The sequence below is a fragment of the Palaemon carinicauda genome, chromosome 13 (genome assembly GCF_036898095.1).
Source record: "Palaemon carinicauda isolate YSFRI2023 chromosome 13, ASM3689809v2, whole genome shotgun sequence".
Lineage (NCBI taxonomy): Eukaryota > Metazoa > Arthropoda > Malacostraca > Decapoda > Palaemonidae > Palaemon > Palaemon carinicauda.
The window spans coordinates 2,868,447-2,882,903 of NC_090737.1; the positions used below are offsets into that span (position 1 = coordinate 2,868,447).

Below are 14,457 nucleotides of genomic sequence, written 5' to 3' on the forward strand. Positions count from 1 at the left end.
TCATCGTAGAATACGTGAAATTAAGTGTACAGTTAAAAATATAATTAGTTTTATATGTATATCATGGTATTGAAAAGAAAGACCATATTAAATAATGATTTAATAAGAAAATAATTATTTCCATATTCCAATATTCTTGGCAAATGTATTGCTCCGCCCTTCAGTGTGTCATTTCACTACTGGCTGTAATGGAGGGAAGAGGGAAACAGGAGTAACTCATTTTCCGACATTTCCTGTAATTGAACGTTCTACATTTTCCTCCCAAAGGTTAGTACCGTTAATGTGGATACCAGGTCCGGTATATTAAGGTATCTTCAGAGTTATCTTTAGATAGATCATGTAGTTTCCGATGTTGGTTGGCCTACTCCGGTTTGAGGCGGCAGTCATAGGCCAAGACATTTTATAAAAGTGGCGTTGCTGTAGGTCCAAATTCTATATACTCCACAAGTTCCAGTTTAATGTTTAATTAATTATTGTTTTGATAGGTTATTTAACTTTGAAACAGTTTAGAGGCCCCTGGTTTAAATGATTTTTCAATATGTTGCCCTTGTTATATGAAACTAAAGAAACACATTTTTTTCAAGTGCTTCGATAATTTGGATTTGATAATTAACGAGGAATAAGCTAAGTGGTACTTTGAATACCCAAATCTGTAAACGACAAACAGATTTTGTTGGTCCTATAGTGCGTAAGATAAGTAAAGTATCTTTCTTGAAAATATATTTTTATTTCAAATTATATTTGAAGTTGTGGCAACTGGGATACTGGTGTATTTTGACCAAATTTGTTAATTTTAGGGTACCTACAATTTATAAAATATCGACAGGCTATCTGTACGTTGTTTTGTGTATTTAAAGGTCATCTTGATTCAACTATATGAACCTACTGTTGAATAATGACTAAAATATTTTTATTTTGACTCGATTTTCATAGAAATAGGTAAAATGGGATTTTTTTTCTTGCCAATACCCTATAGAGTTATTAGGTGGTCAGATATTGTGCTGTATTTTTTTTTCTGAGAATTTAATAACTAGGTGATTGTGTGAGCCTGATTTTCCCGGGTTTGTTTATCCTACAGATATTCCTTTTGGTGTATTAGATCCTTAAAAAAAATCTATGTAAATATTTAATACTTTCTAGCCCTATATACGAGCCATATAAGGTATTTTTCCTATTCGCTATCTTATGTTTTATGCATTTATGTCCTTGATTATTTGGGTAAACCACAGGTTTGAGTGTTTTACCTCTTGCATAAAAACAATTATGGAGAACCAAATAGGAAATTAGGGTATCTGGGATGGGAAATATCAAAAATTATTGATTTACAGCCATGATAATGTTAAAAATACATAAACACAAGAAAACCAGTTGGAAATATATATGGTTCCTGTAAGTTGGCAAAGTATCACAGTCAGCCCTCGATATTCAATTTTTCACTATACAGAGAATCATATAACATATTGCATAAAAAATCCTTTGTTCGCTGTTTCGTGATGAATATTCTCGCAGCCAGATGATTTCAAACCTACCTCGCTTAATTACACTTGGCATGCTTTGCGTTGTACACTAACTCGGCCTCGGTCTTGCATAGTCTTTCCTCACATGTGCATCTCCCGCTTTAATACTTTGTGCAGAATCATGTTGTGATGCAAGAAAAATAATGTAAAAAATCTGTACATATCAAGTGGGTTTATAGTGATTTTAGTAGAAAGTGATACGTACAATATGCTACCCCATGCACCAAACAGTTGCCAAACAATCAACGGCTCAAGAATAGCATCATCCTTCAGACTTCTTGCATAGAACTTTGTGCGTAAATGTTTAGCGGTGTTGTACTGATACTCGTTCCATTCATTTCCAATGTTACTGCGCCAAGCAGTCAACAGCACAAGAGTTGCATCATGCTTCAGACTTATTGCATGGAACTTTGTACGTAAATGGTTAGGGGTGCTGTACTGATACTCATTCCTTTAATTTTTAATGTTAGTGTATTCCTTGTCTATTACCATTATTGTTATATTAACTACTGTAGAGTACAGTGGAACCTCTACATACGAACGTATCTACATCCGAATTTTCCAACATCCGAAGTAAAATTCGAGCAAATTTTTGACTACACCCGAATTTTATTTCGACACACGAAGTAAGCAATTTTCGTCGTACCGGTTGTATCCGAATTTTTCGACACGCGAAGTACAATTCGAACACGTTCCTATTCTACACCCGAAGAAAACAATACCCGTACGCGTAGTTGGTACTCATAGCGCCGGATGTGTTTTTTATTTTCCGCCGATAGAAGGCAGCACTTCGACCTCGGAGGGACCATCAATTAGCGTGGCTTGGGTCAGTCCTCTGTTCTTGTCGGCTTCGTGCGGTTGTGCCCTGTGCGTTCTGCTATTACTGTACTGTTTTAATCGTGATTTTTTACGTGCATCCTTTTACGGTAATTTACGTAAAGTATGGGTCCTAAAAGGCTTAGTTTTGCAAGTGGTAGTGGTAGTGGTGGGAAAAGGAAGAAGGAAATGCTTTCTTTAGACGTAAAGCAAGAAATTATTGAAAAACATGAGCGTGGCGTCCGCGTGAGTGAACTTGCTAAAGAATATGGCCGTAATATGTCGACGATCTCGACAATCCTGAAACAGAAGGAAGCCATTAAAGCAGTGAAACCTTCTAAGGGGATCACCATCATTTCAAAATGCCGTAGCCCTATCATAGAAGAGATGGAACGACTTCTGCTAATCTGGATCAAGGACAGAGAGATTGTTGGCGACACCATCACCGAAACCATCATCTGCAAGAAGGCGCATGCCATCTTCACGGACTTGAAGGAGGAGAGCTCTGGGGGTGATGCTGGGGAGAGTTCAACCGAACCTTCCTCAGACGATTTCAAGGCATCTCGTGGCTGGTTTGAGAAATTTAAGAAACGGTGCGGGATTCATTCAGTTGTTCGCCACGGAGAGGCTGCTAGTGCGGACACAAAGGCTACAGCTGACTTTGTCAAGAACTTTTAAAGGATCGTGCTGGAAGAAGGCTATGTAGAGCTGCAAGTGTTTAATTGTGATGAAACCGGGCTGTTTTGGAAGAAGATGCCCAGTTGAACCTACATCACCGCTGAAGAGAAGAAATTGCCTGGGCATAAGCCAATGAAGGATCGGTTGACTCTTGCCCTATGTGCCAACGCTAGCGGGGACTTTAAAGTCAAGCCCTTACTGGTTTACCACTCTGAGAACCCTAGGGCCTTTAAGGCATACAACGTGGATAAGGACCAGCTTCATGTTTTCTGGCGATCCAACTTGAAGGCCTGGGTCACTAGGCAGTTCTTTGTGCAATGGGTTAACCAAGTTTTTGGCCCTTCTGTGAAGAAGTATCTTCATGAGCAGAAAGTGCCTTTAAAGTGCCTGCTATGCCTTGACAATGCACCCGCTCACCTCCCTCGGACTTGAAGATGATATCTTCGATGAATTTAAGTTCATAAAGGTGCTGTATCTTCCACCGAATACCACCTCTATCCTCCAGCCCATGGACCAGCAAGTCATCTCGAATTTCAAAAAGCTCTACACCAAGCACCTATTCAAGCAGTGCTTTAATGTCACGCAAAGCACAAACTTAACTTTGCGTGAATTCTGGAAAAGCCACTTCAACATCGTGCACTGCTTGAAGATTATAGATTTGGCTTGGGTGGGATTAACTCGACGAACCCTTAATTCTGCCTGGAAGAAGCTGTGGCCTGATGAAGATTCTCCCTGAGATTTCGAAGGTTTTGACCCCGAACCCGATCCCGTGGTGGGTGCAGCGGAAGACATAGAGGAAATCGTCTCCCTTGGCAAGTCCATGGATCTGGCGGTCGACGCAGATGACATCACGGAACTCATCGTCGAACATCACAACGAACTTACCACAGAGGAGCTCAAGGAACTCCATTCCATGTCTGAGCACATGAGTGATGACGAGGAAGGGATCGAGGAGGTAGAACATGTGTTAGGTTCGGCGCAAATAAAAGAGGTGTTAGGAAAATATCAAGACGTGGTCGACTTCATCGACAAATACCACCCAAAAAAGTTGCAGGTTTGTCGTGTAGTTGCGCAGTTCGATGATGTTTGCCTAACTCATTTTCGAAACATTCTAAAAAGCCGTACCAAGCAACTATCTATCGATAGCTTCTTTAAAAAAAACTACGAAGCGAACTCGTGATGAAGAGGATGGAAGTGGTTCAAAGAAAACGGCAAAGAGTGAAGCGAAAGAAATTCAATAAATTTTAAGTGGAGAGAGTGAAAGTGATTAAAATTAATCATCAAAAAGAAAAAAAGAAAATGTAAAAAAAAATATAAAATATAAAAATAAAAAAAATAAATAAGCTAAGTTATGTTAAAGTTCACTTACTATGGGTTTCACAGACAGAGCAAGTGCGATTTTTTGCAATTATTCTGTAACGAACACTCGTATCAAGTACGAGATTTTACTATAGTGTATTACACCCAGTAAGGAAATTTATAGGAGTATCATGAATCATTTATTGTAAATAATAAAGACTTTTGTACCTATACCAAGAGGCAAAACTCATTAGCCAAGCAAGAAAACGAACACCAGGTTGGAAGAGCTCCGCCTGCCTACAACCCCCTTCACCTCCAACCCCCATTTTCTTCCTCCCCTCTCCTTTCTTCCCTCACCTGTCCTACGTCTTTCCTTCTCTCTTTCTCTCTCTCTGAATGTTGCTGTGATTTAAACATATTTTTTTACGATTTTTTTTCTATCAATCTAATAATAATTGACACTGTTGTATAAATGTAACAGTATAATCAAGGCTTTAACTCTGATGAATGTCCTGTGGAAAGGGTCAATATTTATTAGTAATTCATAGAGTAACTGTAACAAGTCACCTATGCAAACTAATCTGAAGGCAGTTGTCAGCTTTCTCTTTATTAAAAAAGTTGAAGAGTTGGGTGACAAACTCATTTCTGCAACCATACGGACAGACATCTTCTGAGGTACGTATACGCAGGTACGTATACAACAGCCATTTTCCTATCAGTCAGTGTATATCACTCAGCTACTCGAAAACCCTTCAGATAGGTGTGAATCTAATAATTATTTACATAACCAATACCATAGAGAGAGAGAGAGAGAGAGAGAGAGAGAGAGAGAGAGAGAGAGAGAGAGAGAGAGAGAGAGAGAGATGAGCAAACCAGTGAATAAAGCAGTCAGTCATCTGATAGGTAACAACCGGTTGAATTGTTCCATATCTACAACAATAAATATTATAATTAGATAAGATAGATAGATAGAGTGCTTGATATAAAAAAAAAAAACATACAAAATGAGTTGCAACTTAAGCTACCTTCTCAGAAAGAGAGCATGAAGGGAAGGGAAAGAACAGAGAGGGATGGATGGCGTGGAGGTGGAGAGAGATAGCTTGAAGCAGGGGGAGAGCAGGTGAGGGATGAAAGGAGAGGGAGGGAGGGGGTGGAGGTAGAAGTTCTGTATATTATTGTTCGGTTTTGTGACTGGATGATTGAGATTTTGCCCTTTGGCATAGGGGCAAGTGTCTTTATAATTAATAATTAACTATTCATTATACCCCTATAAATTTCCTCACTGGGTGTAATACCCTATAGCAACATCTCGTATTGATACGACTGTTCGTTACAGAATAATTGCAAAAAATCGCACTTGCACTGTCTGTGAAACCCATAGTAGTGTAAGTTAAAATAAGTTACGGTAGTGTACGTTTATCGTAGTTAACCTCTCTACCTCCTCGCCGCCCGTCCGTCTCCTCTCTGCGTAGCAAGACCAACAACACCTGAGCTGGAGTTTCTAAGGTAAAGTGACGCTATAAACCCGTTTCTTATAATTTTTTGATAATTATTCTTTTTTACATGGCTATTATCTAATTTAGTGTGCATTGTCATGGGTAATTGAGTAGTAATTTATTAAGGAGTTATAGGTTTTTGGGCTCAACCACGGATTAATCATATTTCAATGTATTCTTATGGGAAAATTCGTTTCGACATCCGAACATTTTCTACATCCGAAGTCGGTTGTGGAACGGATTAAATTTGTATGTAGAGGTACCACTGTACTATATATGAAAAACTGTACTTTACAGTAGTAAGGTAGATATAAGCTATATGTACGGTGAGTTAGAGCAGTGAGAGTTGACCTGCCGAAAACAGCAGAGACTTACAAGTGTTACCTTAGTTAATTAAGCTGTACTATAGTGATAGTACTGTACATATATTACAGTAATATACACTTCAGTATCAGCAAGTGTTATTAGATGGGAACAACAGTGTTTTGTTACATTATTTATGTGTGTAGCGATGACTCGTGTTGTATACTGTAGTGTTACCGTGTACTGTACATACGTAAGTGCAGTGTACATTTACAGTTACTGAAATGTGTTCGTACACTGATGCAATTCCTATACTGTGATAGAAACCAAATATATATATATTAGACAGTACATTGGGTTATTTAATGTTAGTCAGTGGGCAGTGCATTAGTAGGTTATGAGTTGACTGGCCCTAGGGCACCAAGTATTCATGGATTCTCACTATTCCCACCTTTTCTGTTACCTAACCCCTGCAAATATCAAGGGCTGACTATAATTTAAGGGGTTATGACAAAAACATCACATTTTAGAAGGGAAACAAACACAAACACCACCTAACCTAAAGTTCCCCACCTAACCTAACCTTAAAGCTGTATCCCTAACTACCCTTGGGGCTACATCCATGTTGCAACACCCCTTCAGAGTGCCATATCCTTATCAATCCCCCAAGCTTAGACTGCTGTATCCTTATCTTCCCCCAACCTTAGACTGCTGTATCCTTATCTTCCCCAACCCTTACACTGATGTATCCTTACCTATTCCCCTTAGACTACCATACCCTTACCTACGTACTTACCAGGAATTTCTTTAATAAAAAAAAATGGTTGATTACTCACTGTTTGGGGATATTTTGTTCTAAATTTAGTGGGGCAAGAGAATGATAAAAATTGTTGGCTCAACTTTTTGTTTTAGAAATTAGTGGTGAGTAATTGTATCTATGCTATTGTCATATGGGTTTAGGATATTTCAATATTTTTCTGATATATTCACTAGCTAACCTTTTGAGCTACAGTATATTGAACTTTTAAATTTTTATGCTACAGGTCTCAAAATATTCTAGGCAAGTCATTTCTTAAAACCTATGGAGTGCTTTTGGTGAAAAATACTTGATTATAAGGTCATCTTCATTTACTCGCCGGCTGCAACATGTCACAAGTGCTTTTCGGGAAATACAATCTATTTATAATGGTATTCAATAAGGTAATGGCGATGTACATAGGAAGCTCTGTGAGATTTACTAAGTGATAATGTAGCATCACTGATTAAGGATTAGTTACACAGGGTGAAGAATCTATCAAATGAAAATGATCACCTAGCACCCTAGGGTAGGTTAGGTGGGTATGGTTTAGACGTGATATATCCTGGTCTTTCACCCGGTTCTCTGTACAAAAAGCCCAATAGTTTTGGTGCAATTTATGTTTTATTTGTCATTTGTACATGGTGGGATACACTTGTTTTGTTTGGTGTCCCCTCCTGTAAAACATCGTTTCTCCCTGGGAATCCATAAAAATTGTGCAATTCAAGAGGTTGAGAAATATGAAAATTGATGGTTTGAGCCGAAAATAATTGTTACTAAGGATAAGTAGATTATTAATATTGTTCATTGAATGAAAAATATCTGGTAATAGGTTGTCAGTTTTGAAAACCAAACTTAGGATAGTCAATACATTAATATCAGTGATTCAGTAACATTGCTTTTTGAAAGGTCCTTTAAGATAATTGATAAAATTTGTTATATTCTGTTGTGATATCATATAAAATTCGAGTGTTTTAAAAATATTTTCATTTTATTTCAGGTGCATTTTGAGCAGTGAGCAATGAAACGCTAAGAATTGAAGGGTTATAATTTTACTGTTCTTCAATGTGATCATTAAATCTATGAAGATAACCAGCTTACTGCAGTAACTGGAGCTTTGAAGGTAAGGTTATCAATGAGCATTATTTGTTAGGGTTGAATGGTATTAGGAATAAAATCTTGGCTTGTTAGCAGATTGAAGTCTAATTGACTTTTGAGTAAATTGAAATTGGATTTGCCCTATTTATTGATTCGTGATTATAGATTGTCAATGGCTTGCATTAGGAGAGGCAAGTTTATGAATTGAGTAACATTTAATTCCAATGATAATTTGATTCTTAGTTTTCAAGGCAAAGTCTACTTGTTAGTAGATTACACTAGGATTGACTTTCTTTAATCCATTGACATTTGTTAGTTATTTATTCTAGTTTTTACTTAATGAAGGTAGTCGAAGGTTTTAAGTGCTCTTGTTAGAAGATTAAAGTATTATCTGATTACTGATAGGTTAGGGGTGATTTTATTGTCAGTAGATTATGATAGTGGTGGATTTCCTATGTTCCTACACTAATACAAACCATCGTCGTTTGATAAGAGTATGGTTTCCGCTTGGCTGGAACTCGCCTGTTAAATTTCATAACAAGGTGTCAGTAGTAACTGGTTTATGGTGGGAAAACAATACCCCTCGCCAGCGTACACATAAGCCACTGGTTATCCACACACATGCTTGGTGTATCCCTATCTTGCCTGGTCACTGTGTTTTTGTGTATGATTGTGATAGTAAAACCACCTGTGGACATGCGATCCTGCCCTAGAGGTTGCTGATCGTAAGTGGGAAACCTTCTAAGACCTAATCCTATGATGATATTAATCCTTAGGGTTGCAGGATACACATCTTAACCTAAGACATTGTTTCTCTAAATTGCTACAATAAATAACCTGAGGCTAAGGAGTACCAAGTACTATGAACTTACAATTATGAGAGTCATGCATACTCCTGCTAAAGATTCGGTAATGTAAAAACAATATAATACTCGAACAATAATTCATTTGTTGACTTAGAATAAGGTTAGTAATTTGGTTAGTGTGATAGCTTGGTCAAGGGACAAGGGCAGGATATGACAACTAATTGTTGATGAAGGCAGGATTATATAGTTAATGGCTAATGTTGGAAATAATATTTTGATTTATGTAAGGTAACATTGATTATTCATGGGCAAAAGACATGTATTATTGTTCTGTGCTTTGATATGTTAAAGACGAGGTTGCCAGTTTAACGGCGGTGAATAGGTTAGTAATTAGATGAAGTATACAGATTAAGTCGAGACTACAGTAGGTTAATGAGTCGGTCTGATGAGTTATTCCATAGTTCAAAGCAATATTAGTAAGATGGTGAATCTAGATAGAACTATACCTTATTTTGCAACCATGTGAGAACTTGGAGTTTAAAGATAAGGTTAATTCGGTCGACGGTTCGCTTGACCTTTGACCCCAGGCATTTAAAATTGAATCACTTTAACGTCTTAACAAAAATTAATCCCGGAAAGTTTCGCTACTCTATAAGTAAAATTGTGGCCAGGAAGTTTTTCAAAAACTACAAACAAAGATGGGCCAAAAAATAGCCTCCTCCCAACTTCCTTGGCAGAGGTAATGAGTTGGTTAATTCATTGAAGATTTAACCATAAAATCTACTTAAACTAATTATTTAATATGATAAGATAGCTGCAGTTACTCCGGAGGATCTGGACAATATATAAGGAAAATTTAAAATGGTATTTGTTACAAAAATTATATATTTACTAGATAAATTTAGGAAGTAGCAAATAGTTTTTTTTTTATTAGAATGAAAACACTACATTTAATCATTCATTTGCAGAGAACTGTTCTATTATATACTAAGTAATATTCTACACATGAAACTCTTAGTGTCAATGAATCCTATTTTTCCTTAGAATTTGTGCATTCAATTTTTTCATAAATATTTCAGTGTCTCTTGGAGAAAATTTCAGGGATAAATTGAAAGATTAAGAGGAGCTCATAAGGATTAGAGGGAGCTCTTAAGGTTTAGGAGGGGAGCTCCTAAGGATTAGGGGGAGCTCCTAAGGGTTAGGGGGAGCTTCTAAGGATTAGTGGGAGCTCCTAATGATCAAGGCCGAGCTCCTAAGGATTAGGGGGAAGCTCCTAAGGTTTAGGGGGGGGGGAGCTCCTAAGGTTTAGGGGGGGGGGGAGCTCCTGAGGATTAGGGAGGAGCTTCTAAGGATCAGGGCGAGTTCTTAAGGATTAGGGAGGAGCTCCTAAGGATTAGGGAGGAGCTCCTAAGGATTAGGAAGGAGTTCCTAAGGATTAGGAGAAGCTCCTAAGGATTAGGAGAAGCTCTTGAGGATTAGGGGAAGCTCCTAAGGATCAGGGGAAGCTCCTACGGATCAGGGGGAGCTCCTAAGGATCAGGGGGAGCTCCTAAGGATTAGGGGGGAGCTCCTGAGGATTAGGGGGGAGCTCCTGAGGATTAGGGAGGAGCTTCTAAGGATTAGGGGCGAGTTCCTAAGGATTAGGGGGAGCTCCTAAGGATTAGGGGGGGGGAAGCTCCTAAGGATTAGGGCGAGCTCCTAATGATTAGGGGAGCTCTTAAGGATCAGGGCCAGCTCCTATGGATTAGGGGGGTAACTCTTAAGAATTAGTGAGAACTCCTATTAGACATTGGATGACCTGAGGTCAGTCAATAAGGTAGACTATTTCCTTATTAGAATATAGAAGACAATATTTTTCCACATTTACAAGATATTCTTTTGGTTATATTATTTCCTATTATAAATCTAATGGACATGTTTAGTTTGATGTTTCCTCTATTTTGTTTTTAATATATTAGAATATTTCGTATTTATAGTTGATCATGCAGAACATTTTGTTAAAAGCATAGCCTTGATATAGCAGTGCATAGTTTAACATTTGAATAAGACCTATATATCCGTGCAATTAACATCCTTTATTTATTTTTCAGACTATAACTCTCCAAAAAAAAAAGAGGAAAGTACGTATATCCTCCTGCTCAATGGAGAAAATTAAACAGCATGTATGCACTTGCGATGAAGATCAGCAGCGAATGCTCTTCGATTTTTAACAGGAAAAGTTTTCAGAAAGTTTGCAAGCAAGAACCAAATAGTCTCAACTGAAGAGGCCAGTCTATCATCAAGCATTTCTGGAGCATCGTAACAACACTATTGCAAATATCATGAAATGCTCAATTGACCAATTTTGTGGGTCATGTGTTACGATGGTCACTTCATTTATATCCTGTATGTTCAATAGCAATGAATGTGTTACAATAGTTTCTCCACTGATATTCCAGTAAGTTCAACAGCAATCACCGTTACGATGGTCGCTCCATTTATACCTTTAGGTTTAATAGTAATCATTATGATGGTCATTCCATTTATATCCCAAAGTTCAATAGCAACCATTAACTGTGCTACGATGGTCACTCCGTTTACAGTATATCCCATAGGTTTAGTAGCAATTACTGTTACGATGGTCACTCCATTAATATCCCACAGATTCAATAGTAATGCCTAACTGTTATAATGGTTACTCCCTTTATATCCCATAAGTTCAATAGTAATCACTCATGATCCCATAAGTTCAATAGTAATCACTCATGATGTTCATTGTATTTATATCCCATAGGTATAATAACAATAACTGTTACGATGGTCACTCCATTTACAGTATATCCCATAGTTCAGTAGCAATTACAGTGTTACGATGGTCACTCCATTTATATCCCATTAGTTCAATACCAATCACTAACTAAAGATAAAAAAAACTAGTAGAGTTACAGTAAATAAGTAATATAAACTTTTAGAACAATGTTTCCAGATTGATTCCATTTTTATTTATCTAAGTGTCTTTATTTCTGTAAGCCCTCAATTTAATTATTGAAGCTATTAAGAAGAATAAGTAAAAAATAGCTATTTTCTTTTCGCTTGTTATAAAATGCCAGTGCATATGAAGCCAATTTTTGTTAGTTTTTAATTTTGTGCATCTTCAAGTTAAAAATTACACGTATAGGCATGGCAATTTTTTTATTATAGTAGACTGCAACCACCAAGTATTAGGTCCAGATCAACATTTATGAGTTTTTCCACTTGAAATTCTGATTGCAATTTCCTGATTATTAATTTCTCGTTTAGTTTGCTTTAAACTAAGTGGTGAATACCTGATATACTGAATGATGATGATTTCCTATTACGTGTTAGAATAATTAACCAGTAATATTATGTGATCATAAATTAATTGATTTTATATGTATTATTGAAAGTGTTTTTGGAAATAGAGGAAATTTAATTAACAGTCAATTAAGACATCAAATGTAAATGAGGAAATTGCTTGGAAATTTGCTGGTCAAGTTTTCAGTTTTGATCAACTAGCTGTAAAATCAAATGTCAATTTCCTCTAGATGGCAATATCATTTTTAGAATTGTGTAAAATGCTGTAAAGTTATCTAAATGTGACAATGAAGGGAAAATTAACATTAATCACAATTTGAGCAATTGGTTGAAATTCATTCTACAATCTGTATATTAATATATATTAAATTGCATGTGAATATAACCTTTAATTATATTAACTTTATATAATTTCATCTTTGTCTGCGTATACCCTTTCATCTTTGTGTGTGTTACACTTTCACATCTTTATACCATTTCATCTTTGTCTGCGTATACCCTTTCATCTTTGTGTGTGTGTTACCCTTTCACATCTTTATACCATTTCATCTTTGTCTGCGTATACCCTTTCATCTTTGTGTGTGTGTTACCCTTTCACATCTTTATACCATTTCATCTTTGTCTGCGTATACCCTTTCATCTTTGTGTCTGTATTACCCTTTCACGTCTTTATACCATTTCATCTTTTGTTATCTATAACGTTTCATCTCTCTGTATACAAATTCATTTCTCTCGAGAGAATTGTCACCAGATTATTTAGCAACTGTCATTGAAAGTTCTTTTACGAAAAGTCAAATATAGATCTGTGTTCTCTTAGATTCTAGGCCCATGTCCTCTTAGAACCTAGGACTATGTTCTCACAAAAGATATAGGATGATTTTCTTAGAAGCTATTGAACCAAAAAGTGTGACGCTCTCTTTTCCTGGGTGGTGGAGGGGAATAGCTTATCATATTTCAGTAACCAACACGTGCATAAGTATTGGTATTTTATATACTAGAGAAGTAAAAAAAATGTAAGAATTTGACTTTTTGTTCCAAACTAGTCGACATATTTCCTTCCTTCCTTGCAATAATGTATTGCTTAAATGAAAATTTCATATAAAGTCCCAGTAATTTGAATAATTTTTCCTATAATACAGTGAGACGAAGGGACAACTAAATCAAGATTTTACTTTTTACTTAAGTTTAGATTTCTTATGAGCAACTAATGCTTGTAAGCTTGTATAACAAGTAGTAAAGAAAGTCATGAATAGAATCATTTTGAATATTTGTGAAGTGAATCATGTATCTCTCTCTCTCTCTCTCTCTCTCTCTCTCTCTCTCTCTCTCTCTCTCTCTCTCTCTCTCTCTCTCATAGAATTAAGGTTATATTCACAATAAAATACTAATTTCAGATTGTTTGGAATTTTTTTTTCTGAGGTGTTTGTAAGTTTATCAAAACTTCATATCAGATGTTTGTTTTTTCCGTAAAATTAATAATTTTCCCAAAATGGCAATATTTAAATAATTCTCGTCACTTCTTACATTCCAAATGCGTATTTGCAGTAGCAGATCCTGTTTATTTATTTTTGCAATCCAGTGAACGAGCATCTTTGTTTCAAAACATTAGAGTGACATAATTATGAAAAGTATAAAATCTCTTGTGTTATTATCAAAAGTATATTATATGTTATATACTGGTTTTAAGCTTAGCATATCTATACAAACGATGTAATTAACTGCCTCGTTATTTAAGTCTAGAATATAGCCCAAATAGTTAATAACAGCTTTAGTTTGAAGAATTTAACCAACTTGAATTTATATTAAAATGGTTTTAGGAAAGAAATAGTAATTTGAGTTCTGGGAAAGCATAGTTTTTTTTTTTAGTCTTAAAAGGAGGAAGCCATCAGTAAAGCATTTTCAAATCACCATTTCTTAAATTGCAGGAAAGGGAGTAATTGTGGAAAGGGAGGAATTGCAGGAAGGGGGAATTGTAGAAATGGAGTAATTACAGGCAGGTGGAATTGTGAGAGGAATTGCAAGAAAGGGAGGAATTGCAGGAAGGGAAGAGTTGCAGGAAGGGGGAATTGTGGAAAGGGAGTAATTGCTTGAAAGGGGAATTGTAGAAAGGGAGTAATTGCAAGAAGGTGAAATTGAGAGAGGAATTGCAAGAAAGGGAGGAATTGCAGGAAGGGAAGAGTTGCAGGAATGGGGAATTGTGGAAAGGGAGTAATTGCAGGAAGGTGGAATTGTGAGAAAGAGGAATTGCAAGAAAGGGAGGATTTGCAGGAAGGGAGGAATTGCAGTAAGGGAAGAGTTGCAGGAAGGGGGAATTGTTGAAAGGGAGTAATTGTA

General features: G+C 36.6%; 1 long non-coding RNA gene across 1 annotated transcript; it reads left to right on the forward strand.

Moving 5' to 3' along the window:
• The first annotated feature begins 165 nt into the window (after window positions 1–165).
• LOC137652126 (uncharacterized) lies at window positions 166–11,075 on the forward strand. Its single transcript, XR_011046197.1, has 3 exons — window positions 166–267; window positions 7,906–8,028; window positions 10,899–11,075. It is a non-coding gene; the product is annotated as an uncharacterized lncRNA (long non-coding RNA).
• Window positions 11,076–14,457: the final 3,382 nt, after the last annotated feature.